This window comes from Calidris pugnax, unplaced genomic scaffold, assembly GCF_001431845.1.
Source record: "Calidris pugnax isolate Ruff unplaced genomic scaffold, ASM143184v1 scaffold167, whole genome shotgun sequence".
Taxonomy (NCBI): Eukaryota; Metazoa; Chordata; class Aves; order Charadriiformes; family Scolopacidae; genus Calidris; species Calidris pugnax.
The window spans coordinates 961,024-986,934 of record NW_015091045.1 but is presented as its reverse complement, the minus strand read 5'-3'; the positions used below and the strand labels follow the sequence as shown (position 1 = coordinate 986,934).

The following is a 25,911-nucleotide window of genomic DNA, read 5'->3' as shown; positions in this document are numbered from 1 at the left end:
GGCCACAGAAGAAATTAATCGGTATGTTCAGCTGTCCTTACTGGTCCTGCAAAGCCCTTTGGACTCGCTTGAGCACTTTTACAGAGCCTTTATAAATTTGATTATTTCCCTTAAAAAAAGATTTGTGTATTTTTATATAAGGAATTCAGTGGACATTATCTTCCTGAAAGATACAGCTAGGGAATGGTTAAGCCTTTTAATATCCCTAGGTGGGAATTAGGGAACAAGAATGGATGCTTTGTAAGGAATTACTGGTTATTATTACAGACTTCTGAAAAACAGACGTGAAATTAACAGTTGTGTGTCATTTCATTACTGCTTTGGCAGTCTGCTTTCTTTTTCTTTAAGGGTAAGATGGTTGCTAGGGCTTTGTAGTGAATAACCTTTTTGTGTTCAGCTCAAGGCGGAGTATAATTATTTTATAATTTTGGTTCGTGGGGCCATTTTAGACGTTTTCAGGAGAAAAAGAACTCGGCTTCTGTTAACCCCCCTCGTACTCAGTTGCCAGTCATTAGCGTGTCACAGCAACGGAAAGAGAAGCTCCGTGTCTGTCCTCATCATTTACACTTGGTATTTGCCCAAGGATCTGGCCAGCACCAGTGAGATGAATGTGGACTTGACAGTGTTACAAGCTGGCACTGATTGACTTTTGAAAAGTGAAGTTCCCCATCAAGGTACGTGGCTGGTTTAGCGGCGTAATCACGAGGTGCTGGATGGCAGCTGCTGGAAGTAAAGGCTTTGCACGTTGGGTTGGTGCTGACACGCTGCAAACCCCCATCACTCTTCAGCTTCAAGGGGAAAACTTCTAGGAGTCAACAAACTTACTCTTCCACGGGGTTGTAGTAAACATTCTCCCCATCGGGGTGGGGTTTTTTGGGCACGGCAGGTTTTTGGTGAGTCTGATGTGGCTGTGTTAGGGCTGTGTGCGGTGGGGCAGTGAGATGGAGCAAGGGTAGGATCCATCAGATCAGAAGGGGGTGTTTCAAACATGAGTATCTCCATCTGAGACACTTCTCCTGGGTCTCCTGGGTACTGGAGAGCGAGTTCATGCTCAGTCTCCCAAAGGTGTGCTTTGCCCCACCTGCAGCTCAAGCCTGCTTGGGCAGCTAGATCATGTTTTGAACCCCAAACTGGGTGGGCTGGAGCAGCAGCAGATGCCTTGCTGGGAGGCATACAAGTGACAGGGTGGGCACCCACAGCCAGTCAGATCCCAGCCTCTGGGGCTGCCCTAAGCATCGCTGCCAGAACCTGGGTCTTCTGGGGGTACCCTCTGGTACCCGTGACCTCCAGCTCCGCTCTAGCTCACCTCTGCCAGGTGTAGTACCCTCTTTCAGGCTGGATATTAGGAAAAATTTTTTCACTGAAAGGGTTCTCAGCCATTGGAATGGGCTGCCCAGGGAGGTGGTGGAGGCACCATCCCTGGAGGTGTTCAAAAGACGGGTTGATGTAGTGCTGGGAGGTCTGGTTTAGTGATGATGCTCCTTGTTTGTTGTGTGGGTGTCTATTTTTGTCAGTCAGGTTGACGGTTGGACAAGATGATCTTTAAGGTCCCTTCCAACCTAGAAGATTCTGTGATTCTTTAATGCTCTGTAAGAATGCACTTGCACATCTGCAGTGCGTTGTACCTTATTGTTGGTGAAGTGCTTGCCATCCAGTGCTGCAGACATTATGTTTTGGGTTCTTTTTTCCTTGCTAATGGCTTTACTACACGGTGCTGCAGACATTATGTTTTGGGTTCTTTTCCCTTGCTAATTGCTTTACTACACATGCAAAGTCTCAAAAGATGGGAACGTTAACAAAAAACCCTATAAGTTAGCCTCGCTGGGAGCTATTTCGAATTGGTGACTCCATGTATTTATGGGTTGGAAAGTGTTGAAAATGAGAGGAAACATATTCTTGCTTAAGGTGTGTCTCTAACTTGGGATCCATCACTTCTGCACGTTGCCCTAGCAACGCTGCAATGGCATGGGAGTTCCTTTTATGGCTGATTTCCGAGCGGATGGTGGCTGGAGCCGGCAGGCTGTGTTACCAAGCAACCCCCTCCTATGCTCCTGTAACTAGGAAATGCAGCCGGTGCTTTTTTAATATTGCCCATGATTTTGATCATATGTTCATTCTGACAACTTTTGTCTTTTTTTGGTGTGAAATAATTCCTATGGAGTACTACAGAAAGATCCCTGTTTTGTGGGGATTTGCCCCTCCCCGCTCTGCTTTCCCTCATTTGAATGTTCAATGTGGGAACATTCACGGGAAGATGAAAAAAAAAAAAAAAAAAAAAAAAGTTCTATTCAACACGTGATGCTGAAGAGTAATTAAAGAGATGCCATCTGCACCGTGTGAAAAGAGATGCATCCTTAGCTTCCCAGGTTTGCAGCTGATCAGATGTCATGGTTCAGGACAAGCCTCCCCAAACGCAGGTGTTGAAATGCTTTTTGCAAGTTTGTTTTGTTTGTTTTTTTTTTCCCCCTAGTTCCTGCTCTGATGCTGGATCCCTTTGTGGTTTTATCTTCCCTTTTGATATTAACCTGCCTCGTGGAGGAGGATGTGAATTAGTAAAGGTTAGGAAATCATTACAAAGACGGATGATGAAATTAAAATGTAAAGTTGTGTTAAATATTTATATTGTAGTCATATCCTCCCCGAGGTTGCCTGTCAGGTCCCCCCTGACAGACAAGCAGATAGAACAGAGGAGTCCATATTGCCAAGAACAGTCAGTCGCCTTGATTTGAACAAGAGGAAATAGTTTATGCAGGGATTAACTTGGAGCACACAACCCCTCCTGTTTAAACTAATATGACCATGCACGTGTTTAAAGTTAACTTTAACGATTTTGTGGTATCAGAGACCTGCCAAGGGGAGATATGACAGGCTGTAGATGGGGGGTGTCGAAGTAGGTGTCTCCTCTGAGACCACCGGAGCGTGTGCTGCAGAGGTGGGGTCCCTGGGAGGTGTGGGGTCACACACCCACGGATCAGGGTCGCTGTTTTCGCACTGTTTTGTGGTTTTCCCTGTGTTTTGTGGATCTTCCAAACACTGGCAGCTGGAGAGGAGGAAAGAATGTGGCCTGTTATCCCCAGTGGTTGCAACCTGCCAGAGTCTTGTTTTGAGCCAGCTCCTAAATATCCACTAGCAAGTTGATTGCATGCTTTTTATGACCTCCTTTCGTATGGAGTAATCCGTTCTGGCTGAGGGAGCTGGGGGGGTTCAGCCTGGAGAAAAGGAGGCTGAGGGGAGACCTTCTGGCTCTCTCCAACTCCCTGAAAGGAGGGTGTAGCCAGGGGGGGTCGGTCTCTTCTCCCAAGGAACAGGTGATGGGACAAGAGGAAACGGCCTCAAGTTGCCCCAGGGGAGGTTCAGATTGGAGATTAGGAAAAATTTTGACACTGAAAGGGTTCTTAAGCCTTGGAATGGGCTGCCCAGGGAAGGGGTTGAGGCCCCATCCCTGGAGGTATTTAAAAGAGGGGTTGATATAGAGCTTAGAGACATGGGTTAGTGATGGTTTTTATCAGAGTTAGGTTGGTGGTTGGACTTGATGATCTTAAAGGTCCCTTCCAACCCAGACAATTCTATAATTCTATTCCTTCTCATTCACATGCAGTCCATGAGTGCAGAGGATTTTGAAAACAGGGGCCTGTATGTCAGCCTCTCAGGTTGTTAAGCACGTGGTGTTCCAAGAAGATAGCTAATGACATATCGTGGTGGCAATTCTTTCTGTCCTCTGAACAAGGAAAATAAGCAGCGATGACTTATTAGATGTGTTTGGTGTTGCAGAGAAACTTCTTGTCTCTAGTAGCCTTCTTGGAATGGATTTCAGAAGAGAGCACGGACAAGCATACAGAGGATATACTGTGGTTGGGGTTCCTAGGTGGTGTTTGGCCAGGAAGTCCAAGGTACTCTCTGAAGTACCAGATTTGACATGTCCATCTCTTCTGGTTTGCTGGCTCTGGTGCTCATCAGTGCTTTTAATGAGGAAAAAAAAAAAAAAGAAAAAGAAAAGCAAACCAAACCTTAAAGCATCTGTTTAATTTTTCAAGGGCAAACCCCATCCTAACCTTGGCTGTAGAATTTGTACAGCCCAAAGCCTGAGATTAATTTGTGCACGTACTTGAAACAGATGCAAACATTATTTTTGGTTGCACAGTTTTTTATTGGGTTGGTTTTGGTTTTTTTTAACAGCATGTAAGAATTCAGTTGGGTACAGCAAGACAGGCTCCTCGGTGATTTAATTTGGCATCACTCCACTGTCCTGAAATGGGCAGTACTAACTTGTTACACCAACTGTAGATGTGGCCCTTCATATCTTGTATCAATTTTATTTTAAATAACAATCACACCTGCCCACAGTGATATTTAATATTACTCAACCCTTGTAAAAATGACAAACTTAACATCAACACTAAATTGACTGTGATTAGTCACATATGTCAGCATTAACAAACGATGACACTTAAAAATGCCCGGTGTGATTTTATTTCAAATTTTGTGTTATGTTGGGCTCTGCATTTACTATTCCCCCGGGAATGCTCATTGTCAGGGGAAGTAATTTCACATCCCGCCCATTTAGCGAATAAATTGGGAAAGTTGATCTTTGTTATTTTGAAAGGATAGATTTTTGTCACCTTTAAAATAACTGGCCATCCTTATTTTTTAATCAGGTGCGAGTGTCCCAGCCTTCACTGAAGCAGACCAGATTCTAAATCTTCATACTTTGTACCATTTCAAGCCAGTCTGTTGTCAGCTGCAACTGGTTCTTTTCATCTTTTGTGGTAAATGTCAGGTGAGGAACTGGCAGTTCTGAAGGTAACAATTTCCCGTTTATCCAGTCTGTGTAATACATGAGTGGGTACTTGCTGCCTGTGAATGACCGTGGCTGTCAATCCCATTTAAAATCTGTTCTTTTCTGTGCTTCTGGAGGGATTCTGTCTGTATAATTTATCTGTAGATTATAAAGGATAGAGTGGCAGTGAATTAGTCTACGTCCAATTTATTAGTGTATTTTAAATATTTGATCACAGTGAGGCTAAAGATCAATACTGAGGTGATGTGGTATGAATATGCATTACAAATCACTGCAGCATTTGAAATGGATCAGATGGAGGGAAAAAAAATCCTTACATTTGTGAGAAAACTATAGCTGCACTTATCACTTGTACTGCATTTCAAGCCTAAATACCATGCACTGTGTACCGTCTAGGAAAGGAGTATAAGCCTCTAGATAAAAAGAAGAGAAAGATAAAGATCATCTCCTTGGTAAACACGGGGGATGGCTGGGGTGAGGCATGGCCAGAAGGTGTCCCTGGGCCAGCAGTGGAGAGGGACGGTGGCAGGGGACCCGTGTTTTGTGCCCTGTACTCCAGGAGGAGATGGCACGTAACTGAGTTGGGCCAGGGGAGGTTCAGATTGGAGATTAGGAAAAATTTTGACATGGAAGGGGTTATTAAGCCTTGGAATGGGCTGCCCAGGGAAGGGGTTGAGGCACCATCCCTGGAGGGATTTAAGCGAGTTTGACATAAAGCTTAGAGACATGGTTTAGTGATGGTTTTTATCAGAGTTAGGGTGATGGTTGGACTCGATGATCTTAAAGGTCCTTCAAACCTCGGCAATTCTGTGATTCTATGAGCTGTTGCAGCACTGAAGATACAACTTGTCATGTTAATACTCGATTCCCTTTCTTGTGCTCATTTCTGCATGTACAAGAAACAAAGCTGAAATAAGGGGTGAAAAGGCATCCTGTGTAAAGCAGGTCCTGCCTTTATTTACTGTGGTGCCTTCACTCTGTTTATGCAACAAGTTTAATGCTGCTTCGGGTGGAAGGAGGCCTCACGTCGGTGTGCACACACCTGCCCTGCTGTGTTCTTTGTCCTTCCTCTGCCGGCGTTCCCACTGAATAGTAAGAACTAGATTTCAAAAAATAGGCCAGACATCTGGTAAAATCGGGACTCTACGAGTTTATTTTAAAATATTTGCTCATGAGCGTTCACAGATTTGCCAGGTGGTGATCACTGTTGAAAAGCTTTTCCTAATTTATTATGTAAATTATGCCATTAGGTTAAATGGATCTGCTTGTAAATTAGCGCGCTACCCAATAGGAGTTAACGCTGGTAGAATCCATCCTGGTAAGATGTACCTTTGTATAATTAAGTCACCTTTGACTTAATTATAATTATTTATGTCTTCTGCTCTCTTTATGTGATGGTCAATCCCCTGTGAGTCACCTGGATGGATTCCAGGGTATGGGGGAATCTCTTCATGGCAAAACGTCGATTTAATGAATTTTGAGCAAGAGCAACGCAACATTAAAAAACAAGACACACAGGGAACAAGTGACTGAAAATGAGAGCGCTTCATCTAAGGGGAAAATAAAAAAAAAGAATCGGGACAAATATTTGTCTACTGTTTTGTTAAAGGATTCATTTTCTTCTCAGACATGAAGAAATCAGTGTAAGACAAACATGTTAGCAGCTGCTATCTGTGTTAGCGCCTTTTTGTGCTCAGTATGTCAAGGAAAGAAAAAAAGGATTTATGACTCATTGTTTTCCAAGGATGCTGATTCCTCTGCAGATATTTACAGGTTGTTTTTTAGGAAAACTTACAGTTTACAGACTGCCCACTGAATTTCCATTTTTATTGCAGGGTCATGTTATTACTGCATAATTCATCATATAATCACCTAAGTTCTGCATTTAATGCTTGAGTGAGGAAAAAATGCATTATCTACTCTTATATTATTTTGTCTTTTAACATAGATCTTTAAGATAATGTAATGATACAACCTGTGTCTCTGGATGCTGGTAAGGCTGGTGTTCTTGAACCCCACTGGAAGGTGTTGGCATCCCCTCATGTAAGCAGCCTTCTCTTTTCCATTCTAGAAGCATGGCTGTTGGTCTACAAGAGCTCTAGAGTCTTCTTTGGAGCAGGAACCTGACATTTTGTACCAAAATAGCCTAAAAACAGCCTCAGGGTCATACTGTCACTTTAAAAGTTAACGCATCAAAGATTTAACACCTGGTAAGTACTGCAAGTGTTACTTTGAAAAGTGAAAGTTATTTTCATTTGGAAAGTGTTCCAAGGCTTGACAGCCTTTCCCACACATTCATACTGTCTTCCAACTGGAAAAATTTGGAAAATAGTAGGGAAGTATGTGTGTGTGTCCGGAGGGAAAGCTCACCCTACAGAAGACATATTTGGAAGCAATCTTTTTCCAAGTACAGTTGAAATGAAAGGAAATCTTACTTTTCTGATGAAAATATTTTTGTCAAGAATTTCTGACCTCTTCACATTCTCCTGCCAGTGATGAACATGGAGGGAGAAAAAGAATTTGCTTTTCTTATTTCCTCCAAACAACAAACCGAAAGACTATAGGAAATGACATTAAAGCAGTGAAAGTGGTGTTAGAATTGCGAAGCCAAGGATTTTAGCCATAGGAAATGAGGGAATTGAGGCTCCCGTTTGATTTTACTCATCACTTATGCCCGAGCTGTCTTTGCCATGGGCCCCATTTTCTTTTACGTGGCCTGTTGGGTTGTTATTAACACCGAGGCAAAGTATGCATAAACCACATAAACATTCCTGCTTTAGAAATACTCTTACGTTGACTGCACAAGAACAAGGAACTGCATAAAGCCCAGGGAACAACGCGCCGGACTCATGTCTTCCAGCTGTTATCTTTTCATTATGCTTTTAACTCATTTGCCTGCAGTTGTGTGTTTACACTGCGCTGTCAAAAGCCCCAGCAGTGGAGCCACGGTGTTTTCAATGGAGCCAGGGCAGACGTAGCTAAATTACTGGTGTAAAGAACCTTTGGCTTTTTTACAGTTCCTGAACAGACTCCTCGCGAGCGCTTAGCAAAAAAATAGCATCTGGAAGGCCCCTTGGAAGCCTTGCACTTATGCCCGAGCTGTCTTTGCCATGGGCCCCATTTTCTTTTACGTGGCCTGTTGGGTTGTTATTAACACCGAGGCAAAGTATGCATAAACCACATAAACATTCCTGCTTTAGAAATACTCTTACGTTGACTGCACAAGAACAAGGAACTGCATAAAGCCCAGGGAACAACGCGCCGGACTCATGTCTTCCAGCTGTTATCTTTTCATTATGCTTTTAACTCATTTGCCTGCAGTTGTGTGTTTACACTGCGCTGTCAAAAGCCCCAGCAGTGGAGCCACGGTGTTTTCAATGGAGCCAGGGCAGACGTAGCTAAATTACTGGTGTAAAGAACCTTTGGCTTTTTTACAGTTCCTGAACAGACTCCTCGCGAGCGCTTAGCAAAAAAATAGCATCTGGAAGGCCCCTTGGAAGCCTTGGGAAAAAGGGGAGGGCCTTTACTGCATGCGAATAAAATCGTTAGCTGAAAGGCAAAACCCTCCTTAGATTGGCAGCTCTTGTCATAGAATAGAATCATAGAATCATAGAATCATTGAGGTTGGAAGAGACCCTTGGGATCATCGAGTCCAACCATCTCCCCTACTCTACAAAGTCCTCCCCTACACCATGTCCCTCAGCACTGCATCTAAACGGCCCTTAAACACAGCCAGGGATGGGGACTCCACCCCCTCCCTGGGCAGCCTGTTCCAATGCCCGACCACTCTTTGGGTGAAAAATTCCTTCCTAATGTTCAATCTAAACCTCCCCTGTTGGAGCTTGAAGCCGTTCCCTCTCGTTCTGTCACTAATTACCTGTGAGAAGAGACCAGCACCAACCTCTCTACAGTGTCCTTTCAAGTAGTTGTAGAGGGTGATGAGGTCTCCCCTCAGCCTCCTCTTCCTCATACTAAACAGCCCCAGCTCCTTCAGCCGCTCTTCATATGATTTGTCTTCTAGGCCCTTCATTAGTTGTCCTCAACAACTGTCCCACCATCAACTCTCATCTGCTCAGCCCTCTCCTCCAGAAACCATGATTTTCAGCCCCATTGCTGCCGATGAGGGTAACGTGTGGCTCCTGAATATTCCCCCGAAGGTTCAGCATTTGTTTTCTAAATAGAGAGAAAAACAAAAGGGAATGCTGTTAGAATTATCCCCTTGTGTTATAAACAACTGCAAACAGCTGTGGGAGCCCTGCCTGGCTTTGAGGGTTGGTCCTCGCTTCAAAAGCGGGTTAATTTGCGGCGCTCTCACCTATAGGTGTCACCGCCCTGAATTAAACAAACTATAGGAAATGTCAACAGCAACTGAATAAACAAGCTGCCTTGAAATAGCGTTGGCTGAACAAATACCTAGTTTTATGGCATCCACTGGAGAATGGTTTTGTCAATACCAGTAATACTCCAGTATTGTAAATAAGGAGGGTTTGGGGCTGTATTGTCAGCATTTGTCAGATTATGGATTTTTCCTGTATTGAAAGGGAATATAGAAGAGCCAGTGTTGATGCAGGACAGTTACAGCGTGGTTTGCATGGTGAGGAGGCATGGGATGGGGAGCAGGTTGCACGGTGTTGCTTTTATTGTGTGGCAAAAGCAACGTTGGGAAGCCCTAGTGCCTAACCTTAGCCCACGTAATCTCTGTCCCTCCTCCAGGAAAATCCCCTCTGGGCTTTTATGGCCGGTTGTAAATGTGTGTTTGAGAACTTAGGAGAAGTGTCCTGAATTTTTAAAGCTTGCCTATAGGGAAAGAAATAGGCATTGATTTTATTTAGCCATTATTAAGCCTATTTATAGGATGGCCACTCAAGTACCCCTACCTGGTATACAGGAGGTGCTCTGAAAACCTAATTAACTATATGACTAGAGCAAATCCACCATTAGGTATGCAGGGAAGGTAATGTTGACAGAAACCAACAACAGGGGTGACCAATTAAGCAGATGGACAGTTCTGCAAATGACTCTGGAATTTACAGTGGGAAATGCCTTTTGAAGACAAGGGAGTTTTGCTGTTTATTAGAATGGGGAGCCAGGATTTCACCTGGAGCTTTTGAGGCCAACAGGGACCATGGACGTGTCTGTGTGAGCTCTTGAAAAACGTGAGCACTACAGGGCAGAACAGCAAAATCCCTGGAGAAAAAAGGTCAAAGGATGCAAAAGCAGGAAGATTGGGCTAAGGCTGTCTCTGATTTGGGTCATCCAACCCTTTTTCTTGTGTGTTTTTTCTCGTTCCTGTCTGAAGGTGAGGAAAAGGTTCTGCTGAGCCCTCAGTCTAATAAGGCTGAAGCTACATAAGCTGGGAGAAAGGTTAATTTGAACATAATTATTCTTCTCTCTACTGTGATATAAATGGTTTTTAAAGCTTACGCGCTTATTTTTAGGATTGACAATACACAGCTCTCTTTATTGGCCCACAAAAAAAGTAAAAATAGATGGATGGGGATTGTGCAGATGTATGTGAATAATTCTTGGCAAAACCTGTTCTATATTCCTCAAATGCTAAATCTTAAGGCATTTCAGTCTTTCTCTCATTCCTAGTTACACGTTTTGCTGCACTTAATCTTTTTTTATATGAGCTCATTCTCAAATATTGCAGTTTGTAAATGGTTTTCCTGGTGATGGGCTGCTTTTTTTTTTTTCCTTTTCTCTCTCTTAAAGCTTCTTGAGAGTCATAAATATGATTTCTATAGTTGAACATCCCAGGGATTACTAGAATTAACGGTGTCTGTGTCCTCAGTCATTTGCTGCTGTCGTGCTATGTCCGGACTGGTTGAAGAATGTTTTCCTCTTTAACTTGCTCAGATATTTCTATGTTCATATGCACAGGTTTCAGAGCTGGAACTTGCTGTGTGTTTTGAAGGCAGCCAAGAAGGAACTTTAATGGCTCTCCTGGAAGTTGTTCAAAAGCCACTCCCATTGACTGCATCGGACATTGGATAAGGCCCCAAAAGCAATTTCCAGGGAGGTAGAAGGTAAGGGATAATAATTTGAATACTATAGGCCTGTATTAAGAATGCTTCTGGAAGGTGACATTAAAATTTCCAAGTGTATCTTTTAGCCATACAAAAAATATATCTAAATATTCAAACTTCCTGAGCCGCAATATATCTAAATATTCAAACTTCCTGAGCCAGGTACCCTTCTTCTTTTCTGTGTTAGTTTGGGTCCAGCATGTACTGGCCCCTGCTCTGGGGCTTCCCAGGAAATCTAAATTTTAGTTTAGATAGTCTCTTTTCCCTGAGGTGTAACAATTATCCGCCTTATGCTCAAAAGAGTAATAATTGAAAAAAATATTTCAAAACTCCAGCAAAATTGGCTCTGTGCACCTCTTGGTGAGCCTTCTCTCTCCCATAAATCCAGCCTGGGTTCCCTGCACCTCCTGCCAGGGCCTCGCTGTCCTCCTTCCACGAAAGAAAATCACCCTGCTGCCTTGACAAATGACTGGTTCCCATCAGAGTCTCACAGACTCTGAGATTTATTTTTTTTTTCTACATTTGCTTACTTTTCCTATTCTAATAAATTCAGCCTCGATCAAATCATCTCACCAAGCTACAAGGAGTCTCTATTTATTACCCATACGTAAGGAACAAAGCGCAAAACAGAGATAATGCTCCATGAGGGATATTGAAATCACAGCTTGTTCTCTATAGGAATATTCTAGTTTCTGCTCAAATCAGAATTCTTAAGCACTCTTTCAGGCTTCTTCCTTTCTTCATTAACTTTAAGTTCTTGAATGCTTTGATTTTAGCATTTTTATTTTTTTTCTCTCAAGATAATTGTTCTCATCTTTGACTTGATTTTTAATCTGCTGCACCCAAACCTTTTCGGGACACAAATCCTGAAGCTGTTGTTCCAAAAGCTGGACTACAAGGTTACTTTTGCCTTTTAGCTCACACAGTCTTTTGTAGGTTTATTAACAATATGACCTGAGGAACACTTAGAGTCAATCGTTAACTCAATCTATTAGAACACAAGCCACCTCTCCTGGAAATTATTGTCTGAGAGGAGACAGCCCAAGAGGTAGGACAGAGACAAACGTAGAGTACTGTCCAGAGAAGAACGTGTGCGTTACAGTGGGGTTACACTCTCAGATCTCTGGATGTAAAGACTTGTCATGACCAGTTCAGGGTGACCTTTATCAGCCACGGGTCCTGCTGCTCTGCAGTGACAGGAGTCCTCAACTTTTCCCTAAAACGGGTGGTTTATAAATTTCCTGTTTGACCTTGCCTTGGTCTCCTTGGTCTTGGTTTCTGCCTCCTGTAAAAGTGAGTGTAATTGGGAGTGGGGGCAAAGTGAATCTCCAGGAAAAACAGGCTGGTTTTTTTTCCCATCTTTCTCCTGATTCTGACTGGACCAAACTAGTCAGGGGTGTTCCTTGTCTGTTTGAGCTGCAGTTGAAGAAATGATGTTTATTCTCCCTTCGCACATCACCCAGTCAAGGGATGTGTCTTTATTCTGCACGTCACAAAGAAAAGATGTTATCTTTTCATTCTGCATACCAGGAGGTTCCTTGGTGGAAGAGGAATTGTTCCCTTGGATTATTTTCATCTCTGTGTGCTTAAAACTGACTTTTACCACGTCTCTATGCTCTGCTCAGCTGCCTCTGTGCTACACCCTGTTGTTTCCTCATGTCATTTACTGTGATTCTCGGGATTCAAGTCCTCTTTGAAAAATACCTCCTAAATTTGAGGCCAGAATGCTGTGGGGCGAGCATTTTTGCACCTCAGGGAGAAGTGTCCTAGAGTCTCATGGGCTTTAAAATCAAAGCAAACTCTCAATAATACTGTGTGCTTGTGGTCTGTCTTTGTAGACCTGTGGAGTGTACGTGTGTTAGCCCTGCCTTACAGATCTCTGTACCCTCCTGGTCTTCTGTCTACATTCTCAAGATTTGTTCTTACCTCTGGGGGAAGAAATAAATGTATATTCTGTGTTGACATGAGCTGAAAAGGTAAATACCGAGCACTTCTGAAAGTGTTGGTTTCTCCTCTGTATCTGCGTCGTTGCTGTCGTTTGGGCTGTGCTGCCTCCACTACCTAATTCTTTGCTTCTTAAAAGACTTTCTTCTTAAAAGGTTTAAGTCTGTCTTCCTATATCTGCCCCTAAAATCTTTCTTAAATAGGAAGGATTATTCAATAGTACAAATTTATTAAAGAAAGTCATGAATTCAGGCAAGAAGTTGACTGATGTTTCTTGTGAAGGGCTGTTGTTGTTGAGTTTGATATTTGCACCAAAGGAAGAAGTTGAAAAACCACAGTGACCTTCTGCTATGGTGAGTGAGTACAGAAACATTCTTAATTCCAAACTGGAATGGATACAAACAGCAACTCTGCTTGCAGAGCCTCCTCGAGGGATGCAGTTTGCACTGTGCCCTTTCACAGGGGAGGAGAAAACCTGGCTGGCATGAATGCACTCTTTCTAGAGCAGCCAGTCTCTTTCCTTTAGCTTCTGATGATGTCTTTGGGCAAAGTCACTTCTGCCACAGTGCATTCAGGGCATTGCATAAAGAGTATTGCGTTACTGTATTGTCATGAGTTTAGAGTGTTTTATTTTAGGAAAGATTTTTAGGAAGTTCCCAGGAAAAAAAACCAGCTTCAGCTGTGTCAGGTCCAACCATCAGGTGTCCCCACGGCTGTGGTGAGAGCTATCAAATAGTGTTGTCATTGTTTATGGTGTTTTAAGGGTTTTTTTTGCCACCTTTTTTTCCTTTTTCTTTTGCCATCTTTTTTTCCTTTTTCCTTTTTTCCCTTCATACTGCCAGCCTGGCTCTGCCAGAGCACTTCCTCTCGAATGCCTTCAGAACATCCAGCGTAGCAGCACTTGTCACGGGTGCAGTGATCACCCTTGATCACAGCACTCTGTTGGAGCTATGTGTTTTTTGGGGTTTTTTTTTGTCTTTCATGTGCTTGAAAATGGCATGTAAATAACTGGTGAATCACTCAATTTTTTATAGCGTGAATAAAAGACTGACTTCAGTTCTTCACAACACACAAGCATTTCTTAATGCTTAAGTTTCCTGAAACCTTTATTTCGTTGGACAGGGTCTCCTCCAGGATGTACCCGTCCTGATTAGAGCAGTGATTTTTGAATTCTTTTTATAAAGACTTCAGAAATGTTCCAGTGGTGATGCTGGTCCCTTGAGAGATGCCATGGTAGTAGACTGCTGCGTGGACCCGTCTGTAGACCTGGTGCCTGTTATGGGGTTGCCAAAGCCACTGAGCTCGTCCATGTAAAAGCATGTTCTAAGGTATCTTCTGTGATACCTTGGTGTATGGACAGTAAATGGTCATGGGTTGAAAACCCTGGACTGAATTGTGTTGCCAGAAAGAATTACTGCATCTGGAGCACTGGGTCCAGTTCTGAGCTCCCTGGTTCATGAAGGACAGGGAACTGCTGGAGAGGGGACATCAAAGGGCTACAAAATGATGAGGGGCCTGGAGCATCTCCCTTATGAGGAGAGGCTGAGGGACTTAGGGCATTTTAGTCTGGAGAAGAGAAGGCTGAGGGAGGATCTGATCAATGTCTATAAATACTTCAAGGGTGGGTGTCAGGAGGATGGGGCTGGTCTTTTTTCAGTGGTGCCCAGGGACAGGACAAGAGGAAATGGGCACAAACTTGCCTAAACATGAGGAGGAACTTCTTTCCTGTGAGGGTGGCAGAGCCCTGGCAGAGGCTGCCCAGGGAGGTGGTGGAGTCTCCTTCTCTGGAGACATTCAAACCCCACCTGGACAAGTTCCTGTGGGACCTGCTCTGGGTGGCCCTGCTCTGGCAGGGGGTTGGACTGGATGATCTCCAGAGGTCCCTTCCAACCCGAAATCATTCCGTGACTGGCCTTTCTCAGTGGTACTAGTTGTGCTATAACCTCTAACAGTTTTCTTACCCCCTCTCTGCTTAGAGTTACCTGATTACTTATTTAAAAGGCTTTGTGGAAGAAGAGGCAGGAGCTGTGTGTCTCATTGCACATACACCTAAATATTTCAACCCGAGAGCGTTGTGGAGGATAGAGAACTGAGAGCAGCACCGAGCGCCCAAAGCTGACCCAGTGTTTGCTGCACTTCTCTTGCTGTGCTTTGCTTGAGTAATCAGGACAATTCTCTGTTAGGCATGAAATGAAAGTAAATGATTAGAATAAAGATGTGTGCGGAGCTACTTGACAAGACTTGAGTACAGGGTACAGAATCTGTGGGTGTTTGGCACAGCCCCAGCACTGCAGATATTTTAGCTCTTGCTTATTTTTGATTCTGTTCAAATATGACTTACCTTAAAAAAAAAAAAAAAAAATTAACTGCAAAGTATCTCATGTTACACAACAGATATTCATGATGGCAGGGTTGGCATGACACAGCTATAGGCACGAGTTGTAGGTCTCAAGTGAGGTTCTGAATTACCCAGGTTTTGGCTCGTTCTGGAGCACTCAGGCAATAATTGGTTGTGTGGAGAGTGGTTTGTTCTATCAAATCACCCTCTTCCTGAGAAGAAACCCTCCCAAAAGCTTCAGAGAGGCCCGATGTGCACAGCCACGCTGTGTCTGGCTCCCTTCATTCACAATCCTTTGCACATTTCAAAAGCAACAAGGATGGGATGCTGAGGGAAGCAATAATATTCCCAGAGGGATTCACACATGGAACTCCTTCCTAGGGACAGGCAGCAGAGCATCTCTAGCACGTCTTCCAGGTCAGTACCCAGCCCCCAAATGCCCTTTTCTCAGGGTCCCTGCGAGGTGACACAGTGGTGTAGAAACTGCATTCCCTATTTTTTTGCATCCTAAGGGATACATTTACTTTAGGCGGACATCTCACTCACTCTGCTCCTGGCTAAAGTAGTATTGAAAGGGACTGAAAGCTGTGGCAGAGAGCCCTTCCCATCCTGCCCATCCCATTTTAATGCAGATAATTTTTCACTGAATTTCACTGAATTTTAGAGTTGGAAGGGACCATAGAGATCATCTAGTCCAACTCCCCTGCTGAAGCAGGATTGCCCAGAGCTTGTCAGAGCATGTTACTCAGGAGCATCCAGGCGGGTCTTGAAAATCTCCAGAGAAGGGGACTCCACACCCTCCCTGGGCAGCCTGTTCCAGGGCTCTGCCACCCTCACTGGGAAGAAGTTTCTCCTCATATTTGAGTGGAACCTCTTCTGTTCCAACTTGTGCCCGTTGCCCCTTGTCCTCTCACTGGGAACCACTGAAAAGAGTCTGGCTCCCTCCTCCTTCAACCTTCCCTTGAGATACTTGTCAGCATTAATAAGGTCTCCCCTCAGCCTTCTCTTCTCCAGACTAAAGAGTCCCAGCGTTCTCAGTCTCTCCTCATCAGGGAGATGCTCCAATCCTTGAATCATCTTTGTTGCCCTTCCCTGGACTCTTTTCAGCAATTCCCTGTCCCTCTTGAACTGGGGAGCCCAGAACTGGACGCAGGATTCCAGTTGTGGCCTCCCCAGTGCAGAGCAGAGGGGGAGAATGACTTCCCTTGACCTGCTGGCCACCCTCTTCCCTATGCAACCCAAGTTGGGTTTTGGAGATAATTTGGAGATGTTCCTGGGATCCTTTGCCAGGAGCACACACACAGCGAGTCTGGGGGTAGCAGAAGCATCTGTACCTCTGCGGGGTTCCCTGGTTGAGTGGTGAGTCCGTTACCAAACTTTATTTCTCAGGTGCAGGTCGAACCTGTGGGCATCTTGTCTGGCCCAAGAGGAAGAAAAGACTCTCTGGTGTGTGGGCTGCTGTTAGGAATGGGTGTGAAAAGGAGAGGTGAGAAAGAGGTAGGGGTTGGGGTAAGAGCTGCCGGCAGCCGGCTGGGATCAGCTGGAGGAAGGAAACCGTTAAAAAGGCGTTGCGGCATCAAAGCAGCATTTTTCACTTGGTAAATTCAGCTCGAGTGTGTCTGTAGTGTCATTTATCCCGGAGATGTGGATTCCTGTGCCGCGTGGCAGAGTGCTAACGGCTCTACAGGGGGATCTGTCACCGAACCGCGGGCGGCTCCGGGGTGTAAAACAACAACAGCGGCTCAGGGGAGCGTAAGGGAGAAGTTTTCAGTAAAATAATGGCTGTAGGAAGGGTGTACAAACAGAACACAGCGTAACAGGCCAAGCAGGATCATGTTCTTGCCTTTAAGATAACACGATTCTGGAAAAAAAATAGCCATTAGGTGTTCTCGGTGATGCACTGGGGTGAAGACACCCCAGCGTCTTCAGCTTTGCAGATTTTTATAGCCATCACCTGATGAGGGGAAGGCACCAAATGAGAGATGTAGTGATGGTTACAGGAGACACTGAGGAGGAACAGTGAAAACGATGAGCATTTTCGTGAAAGGAAAGACCCACACGCCCTTTCATAATCAGCAAATCTTTAGAGGACAGCCCACACGTGTGTCGGGGGCAGCTGCTTTGCTGGTTATTGCAAGCCAAAATGTTCCATGGGTACACACCTACTTAACTATCCCCCTTGGGTTAACAAAGAGCAGGTTACATTTGGGTTCATGTGCTTTTTGAAAAGGGGAATAAACAACAATCTTTATTCCCTTGGGAGAAGGAAGAAAAAAAAAAAAAAAGTGCAAATTCTGCCAGCTGGTTTGTAATATGAGAGTGCTTTCCAGGGTGTATTTTCACAGCTGTCTTATCAGTTTCCTAAAATGAATTGGGGTGGAGCAAACAGTTTAGGAATGTCATGAAAAAAGGATTTGGAGCTTTGCTGTGGTTCATGATAATGCCGCCCTCTTGGGATGGTGGATCGGAGCCGGAAGATCCCACTAGAGATAGGAATCATGCTTCTAAAACACTCTCACACGGGATTCGGCAGCGGTTGTGTCTGTGCTCTGGGTGGAAGCATCCTCTCTGCTCTTTGTGCTGCTTTGACTCCGAGCAATTTTCAAACAGGAGGCGTTTCCACTCCTCCTGCTGTGAGATTGGCTTCGGCACAACGTGGCAGTTCCTGTCACTGTCACTGGGTTCAGTGGGAGCTGAGGGATCTCCAGACCTCGTGGACCTGGATGTTTGCTAGATCTCACTTGAGATCATCAGCTCCATCTACACCAACTGCTGAAGGCCAGGTCTTTCCCCCACTGAGGACGGTGGGACTGATTTCTGTGGATTCAGTATCATAAACCAAACCCCAGAAATACAGGGAAGGAACCGTTTTGGTGCTTTTATGTCCAGAAAAAGCTGCTGTGGTGTTTCCCCTTCATCGGTGCTGCTGCTCAGTTCACACAGTGCTCAGAGCAGCGCGCTCCTACGGTGCTTTGGGCTTTGGTGCAGGCAAGCAATAAAAAAATAATTGTGCACTGATTTATTGTACGAGTTGCAGAGGAGACATGCTCTGCTGGAAAAGAACCTGCCACATTCTCTTAGCACTGCTGGGGTAATGCAATCCACGGGACTATTTTAGCAGTTTCACTAAATATCATTTATTCCATCACCGCTACAAGTTACAGTGTATTTGACAGAAACAAATTGAGTGAACCAAAGCTGTTTCCTTTCATAAAAATGACTATAACTAAAACGGTACTTTTAAAAATACAGGTTATTAAATCAACATATCAAACTTGTGACAGTTTTACTTTAGGTGGCCGTACTTATTTTGTTGGCTTGTGAAATACTTATCACTGCCTTAGAACTGGTATTTTTCTGAAGATTTCCCAAGTCTGGCTGTGGAGACGAGCAATGTTTATCTTCCTTACAGACTCCTCAGGTGTCTGCCCCAAATTGTTTCCATTCCACACACGCACAAAAGAACACGTATCTTTTCCATCAAACTCACAGTGTCCCCAGTTCAATGTTTTAATGAGAAGATCTGGGATCATCTGGGAGAAATTTTTAGAGTTAATAATTTTCGGTATACCTGAAAATCTTAAGACGTGCTGATCTAGAAAATAGTAGTTTGCAGCAGGTCTTGTGCAAAATGCTGCTGCTGCGATTCCTAAGGCCTGCTGGGAATTTCACAGGGAATCTCCAAGTCATTACTCCACTCCCCAAAATCAGGCCCAACAGTGTCTATTTTCTTTAATGACAAACGCTTGCTGTTCTTACAGGTCTCCATGGATGGTGACATCGCAGTCTTTACACACAGTCCATTTCAATGCTTAACCATCCTTGCAATTAGCAAATTATTGCTAATTTCCGATCAGAACCATCCTTGCTGCACTTTAAGCCCTTGTCCTGTTCACTGTGGTCGTGGAGAACAAACAGCTCCTGCGTCTCCTGTTGCCCTATGCATACGTGAAGGTTGGTGTCGTCATCTTTTCTTTAGGCTAAACATGCTAATTTACTTATTCTCTCAAGGGATAAGGCAGAAAATAACACAGAAACTGGTCGTCTTTTTCTGGCACTTCAGTTTGGACAAGATTTATTAGTAGAAGTCATGTCTTGTCTTGAACTGATTGGAGGAATTAGAACTGTGAGGCAAGTTTTTGGGGTGCACATCGCCTTTAATGGCAAACTTGGTCTGAGCTCTGCAGAAGTAGCAAAGGATTAAACAACAGAAAAGCTTTCCTATTTTTTTTTTTTTATATTTCCAACTACACTAGTTGTCTGCCAATGAGTCTGGTCCTGCATGTGTCTTGAGACCATCACAGCAAAGCACCAGTCCATATATAGTATCCTTCCAGAATGCCAGAACATAAATTACAAAGGATAATGTGCTGGAATTTTAATGAATGGCCACAGCCAAACTGGAAATGCAGTTTTCAGCTGCTCTCAGTGTATCTTTATCTTTATTTGGGACCATAAACATCACATGTAATCCAGAATTGTTACAGTAGGCACTGAGTGCAGCCTGTAAAGAGCTGTGCTGGAGCTGTAGGAAAAGATGCAGCTTTTCCTACCCCAAATGAACATTTGTCTGATTGCCATCTGCAGTCATTAACGGTGATCTTGATCTTAAGAGATCAAGATCTTGATCTTCAAATCTTAAAAACCCAGCTACGCTGGTCCTGGTGTAATTGAATGGGGAAATACCCAAAGCTGGTTTTCTAGTTTGGTTTAGTGCCGATAGAAATCCCTGAAATAGATCCTGATAGAAATAGGATCTTTTTGTCCCCAAAGAGCCCACTAATTCTGTAAGGTTGGCAAAGCAGAAGGGACAATTATGCTGATTGTTCTTTGTTTCCAACCGAGTGCTGTTTGCTCTCCGACAGGCGACCCCCCTGTGCCAGAGGTGCGTGATTCCAGTCGAGGCGGTATCGTGATGGCACGAAATCATGAGAGCTCCCGTCGCGCCTCTCCAGAGGAAAACGGTGAGATGGGCATTGTTGCCAAATTATCAGCTGCATAAATACGTCCTCTCTTTCAAAACTGCAATTGTAGTTTGACGCACGACTTTCTTCCTTTAATAATGGGTGGGTTTTGTTGAACAGACACAATTCTGGACTGAGGTGTGTGCATCTGGTTGGTGGATTAAGGACTCTCACTCAGCTACCTGTTTTGAAAAAGTAAACAGGAGAAAGCATCAGGCAGTGGTTGAAAAGGTTTAGGGTAGGAGGAAACGCTGGTTAGAGAGGGGATGTGATTATTCTACTTAAAAGTGCTTTTTGTTCGCTGCTAAGGGTAGGAGGAAACGCTGGTTAGAGAGGGGATGTGATTATTCTACTTAAAAGTGCTTTTTGCTTGTTGCTACCCAAACACTGCTCTGACACCTTGTTAACGCCCTTCCTTCTCAGTGTCATTTGTTGGGCTGGTGCTCTCGCTGAAAATTCTGTGAGGACGGTGGGTGAGACCTTCTGCACAAAGAGTCTCTGATCCCATGGGATGAAATCCTGCTGGGGTCAGTGGTCTCCTGGGAGCACAGTGCTAACACCTTGTTAACGCCCTTCCTTCTCAGTGTCATTTGTTGGGCTGTTGCTCTCGCTGAAAATTCTGTGAGGACGGTGGGTGAGACCTTCTGCACAAAGAGTCTCTGATCCCATGGGATGAAATCCTGCTGGGGGTCAGTGGTCTCCTGGGACCACAGTGCAAGGCTCATCATAGAATGGTTAGAGTTGGAAGGGACCTTAAAGACCATCTTGTTCCAACCCCCTGCCCTGGGCAGGGATACCTCCCACCACACCAGGTTGCTCCAAGCCCCCTCCAACCTGCCCTTGAACCCCTCCAGGGATGGGGCAGCCACAACTTCTCTGGGCAACCTGGGCCAGGCTCTCACCACCCTCACACCAAACAAGTTCTTTCTGGTATCTGACCTAAATCTCCCCTCTTTCAATTTTAAACCATTTATCATCTCTTGGCCAAACACCTTTTAACTTCATCTAAGACTCTGGCTTTGTTTTTTTTTTTTTTCCACACTTCCATCTGCTGCAGGGGGAAGTGGGAATGGCTGCCAGTTGCTTCCTGTTCCAGGCAGGAGCGTTTGATGTAGGTCTGATACTCCGTGCCGTGTGTCACCGGCCCTTTGTTTCTGCACAGCCTTTCACATTCTTTTTTCTCGGTGTCAGAGGGAGTTTGGGGGTTTCAAAATACGTATTTCTGAGAGCTCCACAGAGCACAAAAAGTTTTGTCTCTGTCGGCTTCGATTACTGAAACAACCAGAACCCGGGTATTAATTCTGAGATTCCCCAAATGCAGATTCTTTTCATGTTGCCTGGTCATCTCACTCCAAAACAGGTGATTTCAGGAAAATAAAGCTGTTTTTACTCACCCCATCCCTCATTTCTTCTCTGAAGCTCTGTTAGCAAGCCCCAGTTTCAGCCCCTGCTCAGATGAAGGGTAATGCTGGCATTAAAACACAACCCTGGTGGTAGACGGGTCGTAAAGCACACATCTATTTAGATTTAGACAAACTCGAGTCAGTTATCCACAGCTCAAGGTGCTCTTGCCAAAGATTAAAATTAAACAGCCAGCAAAACAGAAATCTCCCTTTCCTTCTGCAAAAAAAAAAAACCCCAACCCAAATCTATTTCAAAACTCCCCAGGCTACACAAATAGATGTGCCTTTCATTAGTTACTGAAGGGATGGCAGACCCTGTGTTCTTTTAGACTGCTGAAGTGTGAAGAAAATTAGTGTCTCACATTTACAGGATTATACTGGAATATTTTCTCCACGGGCATATATTTCTTAGGTAACAAATATTGTAAGCAATATTTATTTTTTTATATGGTCACACTTAATAGAATCCATCTAGGAGATGATCTGATGGTATATGTACGATTTAAAAGGCCGAGTGTTTTTATATCATCCTGTAGGGATTCTGGCTATTTAAGAGACATCATCTTGTTTATTACAGCCAAATTTTGTCTTTGCTGCTGTGCAAACTCCATGTCAGCTTGCAGCACAAACACACAAACCACAAAGAGCCGATTGAGGTTTTAGGTGAGTTTTTTGCCTCCCTGGGTCACCAAAGAGATGTTTGACCGAGCGGTTCTAGCGCTGAGGGGCTGGATGTGACCAAAATGGGACTCGGGTTGGATTCCTGGACCGAGGTCAGGGATGGTGATCCGGGGAACTCGGCCCTTAGCTAATCTTTGAAGATTTTAAATGCTACAAGTGATTTGTGTGGATATTCTTGAAAAGCCTCTAGTTGTGCTCCCACACAGGCACTGCCCAGCTCTGTGGGGTTGGGTGCTTGATCTGTACGGAAGCCCGAGCAGCCGGGATGCGGGAACGGATGGTGCCTGGGTGTCAGAGCTCTCCCCTTCTGTTCCAGCAGGAGCTGGCTCCTCGCAGAAGGCAGGGGAGGCTGCCATCGGCGGAGAACGAGGATGTTGGCTTTTCAGTCCTCTCCTCTGCCCCAGGGACTTGAATCCCAAGTTGTCCCCTCTCAAGCAGGAGGCACCAGCTCAGATTGGTACAACGTGCACGGAGCCTGCCTGTGTCACGTAAAGACTTGGGGACCACACGTGCCCAAGAGGTCCTAAAGCCATGGGTGATGTCAGCTGCCACAGGACTTGGGGGACCTTTCTATCTAGGGGAACCTTCTGTACATGCCTGCCCATGCTGAAGGACCTGCTCTTGGCCATGGCCAAACAGGGCAGGGTGGGACACGGATCCTGTGCCATCGCTCTGGTCTCCTCCCAGGTTACTGACACAACTTCTGGATTGGACATAAATGACTAAATCATAGAATCAAGAATGGTTTTGGTGGGAAGGGACCTGAAAGTCCCCCAGTGCCACCCCCTGCCCTGGGCAGGGACACCTCCCACCACACCAGGTTGCTCCAAGCCCCCTCCAACCTGCCCTTGAACCCCTCCAGGGATGGGGCAGCCACAGCTTCTCGGGCCAACCTGGGCCAGGCTCTCACCACCCTCACACCAAACAAGTTCTTCCCCACATCTCAGCTCCATCTCCCCTCTTTCAGTTTAAGATCGTTCCCCCTCCTCCTAGGGCTCCCCTCCCTGATCCAGAGTCCCTCCCCATCTCTCCTGGAGCCCCTTGAGGGACTGGAAGGAGCTCTAAGGTCTCCCCGGAGCCTTCTCTTCTCCAGGGTGAACAATATTTAGACCCTGTGGCTCCTCTCTTCCTATTCAGAAGCCAGTCTTTCTCTGTTATCTCATTCCCTTTGACTTCTCAGCTCTGTTACTGGAAGCATCAGATCCTCCCTCTCTTTCACAGACCTGTGTCTTGAAATCTCTTTTCTTAGGAATGATATGGGCACATTTATAAAGCAGTTGACATCAGTTCTGAGAATATTTTCTTGTAGGTGGAACTATTATTCCTGCTTGGTGCTGTAGCTGTGTGCGGAGTCAGTGATTTGCTATGCTAATAAGTTGCTGAAGGAAAAATTAGGGAATTATTCTGGCGATGTGTTCCCCTCCAGTAGATGTGGTTTAAAAAGACTAAAGGGCAACAGAAGATAAGCAATTACAGAAAGCACTTCTGCTGGAAGTAATGAAAGAGACAGAGAGGCTACAGATTTAGATCAGAATATTTCTGGAAGATTTCCCTACTTTGGGTCTTCCTGATATTTTTTAAGTGCTCATTGCACTGGTTTCTGTGATGCTACTCTCTTGTGAAAGCAAAACACGAGGGCTGCAGTGGTAGATGGTATGGATGCCATAGTCACTCACTCTGATCCAAGCTTAATTCAAAGAATCATAGAATGGTTTGGGTTGGAAGGGACCTTAAAGATCATCAAGTTCCAACCCCCCTGCCCTGGGCAGGGACACCTCCCACCACACCAGGTTGCTCCAAGCCCCCTCCAACCTGCCCTTGAACCCCTCCAGGGATGGGGCAGCCACAGCTTCTCTGGCCAACCTGGGCCAGGCTCTCACCACCCTCACACCAAACAAGTTCTTCCCCACATCTCAGCTCCATCTCCCCTCTTCCAGTGTCAAACCCTTCCCCCTCCTCCTAGGGCTCCCCTCCCTGATCCAGAGTCCCTCCCCATCTCTCCTGGAGCCCCTTGAGGGACTGGAAGGGGCTCTAAGGACTCACCGGAGCCTTCTCTTCTCCAGGCTGACCCCCCCCACTCTCTCTGCCTGTCCTCACAGAAAAGGGGCTCCATCCCTCTGATCATCTTCATGGCCTCCACTGTACCCGTTCCAACAGGTCCATGTCCTTCCTGTGCTGAGGACTCCAGAGCTGGACACAGAGCTCCAGGTGGGGTCTCACCAGAGCAGAGCAGAGGGGTAGAATCACCCCCTACAACCTGCTGGCCACACTTCCCTTGATGCAGCCCAGGATATGGTTGGCTTTCTGGGCTGCCAGTGCACACTGCTGGCTCATGTTGAGCTTCTCATCCACCAACACCCCCAAGTCCTTCTCCTCAGGGCTGCTCTCCAGTCACTCTCTGCCCAGCCTGTACCTGGGATTGCCATGTCCCAAGTACAGGATCCTGCACTTGGCTTGGTTGAACTTCATGAGGTTGGCACAAACCCACCTCTCCAGCCTGTCCAGGTCCCTCTGGATGGCATCCCTTCCCTCCAGCATGTCAACTGTGCCACACAGCTTGGTGTCGTTGGCAAACTTGCTGAGGGTGCACTCTATGCCACTGTCCTTGTCTCCAACAAATTCCCAAAACTTGGCATCTTGTTTATCACCTCTGCTCAACAAACACACAGAAAACCCAAACCAGAGCTACCGCCGGACTTCCCAGATTAGGATTCTTCCCATTGGGATTTTTTGCACAAGTCCTTTCTTTGACTCGCAGCTGGAGATTACCCCTTTGCTTCATTTATTTGATCATTAATTTGGTGACATGGGCAGGTGGGAGGTAAAGCTCTTCCCCATTCCAGGGTTAGATGGAGGCGAGGGATCTGTATCCAGAAGGTTTAACAAGGCACCTGTCCCAAGGGAGCGGAGATACTGTAAATTAATTTAATTAAAGGGAACATTTTGTACTGGACTAAGAAAAGACCTAAATATTAGTTTTCTTAAAGGGAAATAACCAGGTAAAAGCAAAATTCTGTTCACTGTGTGTTTTTTTTGGTGCAAAAATAACATTGAATTTGATGAGAAAACTGAATTTCTGTCATTTATGTTTGCCTCACAGTGGATAACTACGCAGTGCCGATACGCTGACTGGACTGGGAGTTGCAATGTGTATCTTAAAACTATGTAGGTAATTTAAATAAACGTTTGCATTAGCTTTACCTGGCAATACAGCTTCTCTCTCCCTGCGTGTCCCTTGTGCACCTGGTTGTCAGCTGTCTGCCTCATCCCTCCTAAGGGAGCAGGAGCGAGACGCTTCGGTTTTCAGGTATTAGTCCAGAAATCTCTTTTTTTTTTTTAAAAAACCCCACCCTGGCAGGCGTGTGGGGGGGCGGTGGTCTCAGAGCAGGGCGATGCGCCCGCTCGTTGGGGAGATGCCGGGAGCGGCTGGGCCGGGACATCGCCTCAGGGATCGCCACAGCCGGTACCATCGCCTCAGGGATCGCCACAGCCCCCCGGGCGGTACCTGCGGGGCCGGGCTCGCCCGCCCAACGCCTTTCGGACGCCTCGGCCCCACCGGAGCCGCTGACAGAAACCGGAGCCCGCCTTTTCGGTCAATCCGCCCCGCTGCGGGGAACGGCTCCCTCACAGCGGGGGAACGGCTCCCTCACAGCGGGGGCCCGCGCCCGCCGCCTCCCCTCAGAGCCGGGGCCGCCGCCCCCTTCCCCCTCACAGCGCTTGCCTCAGCGCCGCCCCCCCCCCGCAACACCTCACA

The 25,911-nt window shown here is 45.6% G+C and overlaps 1 long non-coding RNA gene across 2 annotated transcripts in view; it reads left to right on the top strand.

The window, feature by feature from the left end:
• Positions 1-25,363, top strand: part of LOC106896472 — a 36,360-nt gene extending 10,997 nt beyond the window's left edge. For both annotated transcript variants that reach the window (XR_001413635.1, XR_001413636.1), the window contains exons 2-5: positions 4,656-4,777; positions 10,682-10,827; positions 19,975-20,073; positions 25,258-25,363. This is a non-coding gene — a long non-coding RNA (uncharacterized LOC106896472). The remainder of the gene's footprint in view (positions 1-4,655; positions 4,778-10,681; positions 10,828-19,974; positions 20,074-25,257) is intronic.
• Positions 25,364-25,911: the final 548 nt, after the last annotated feature.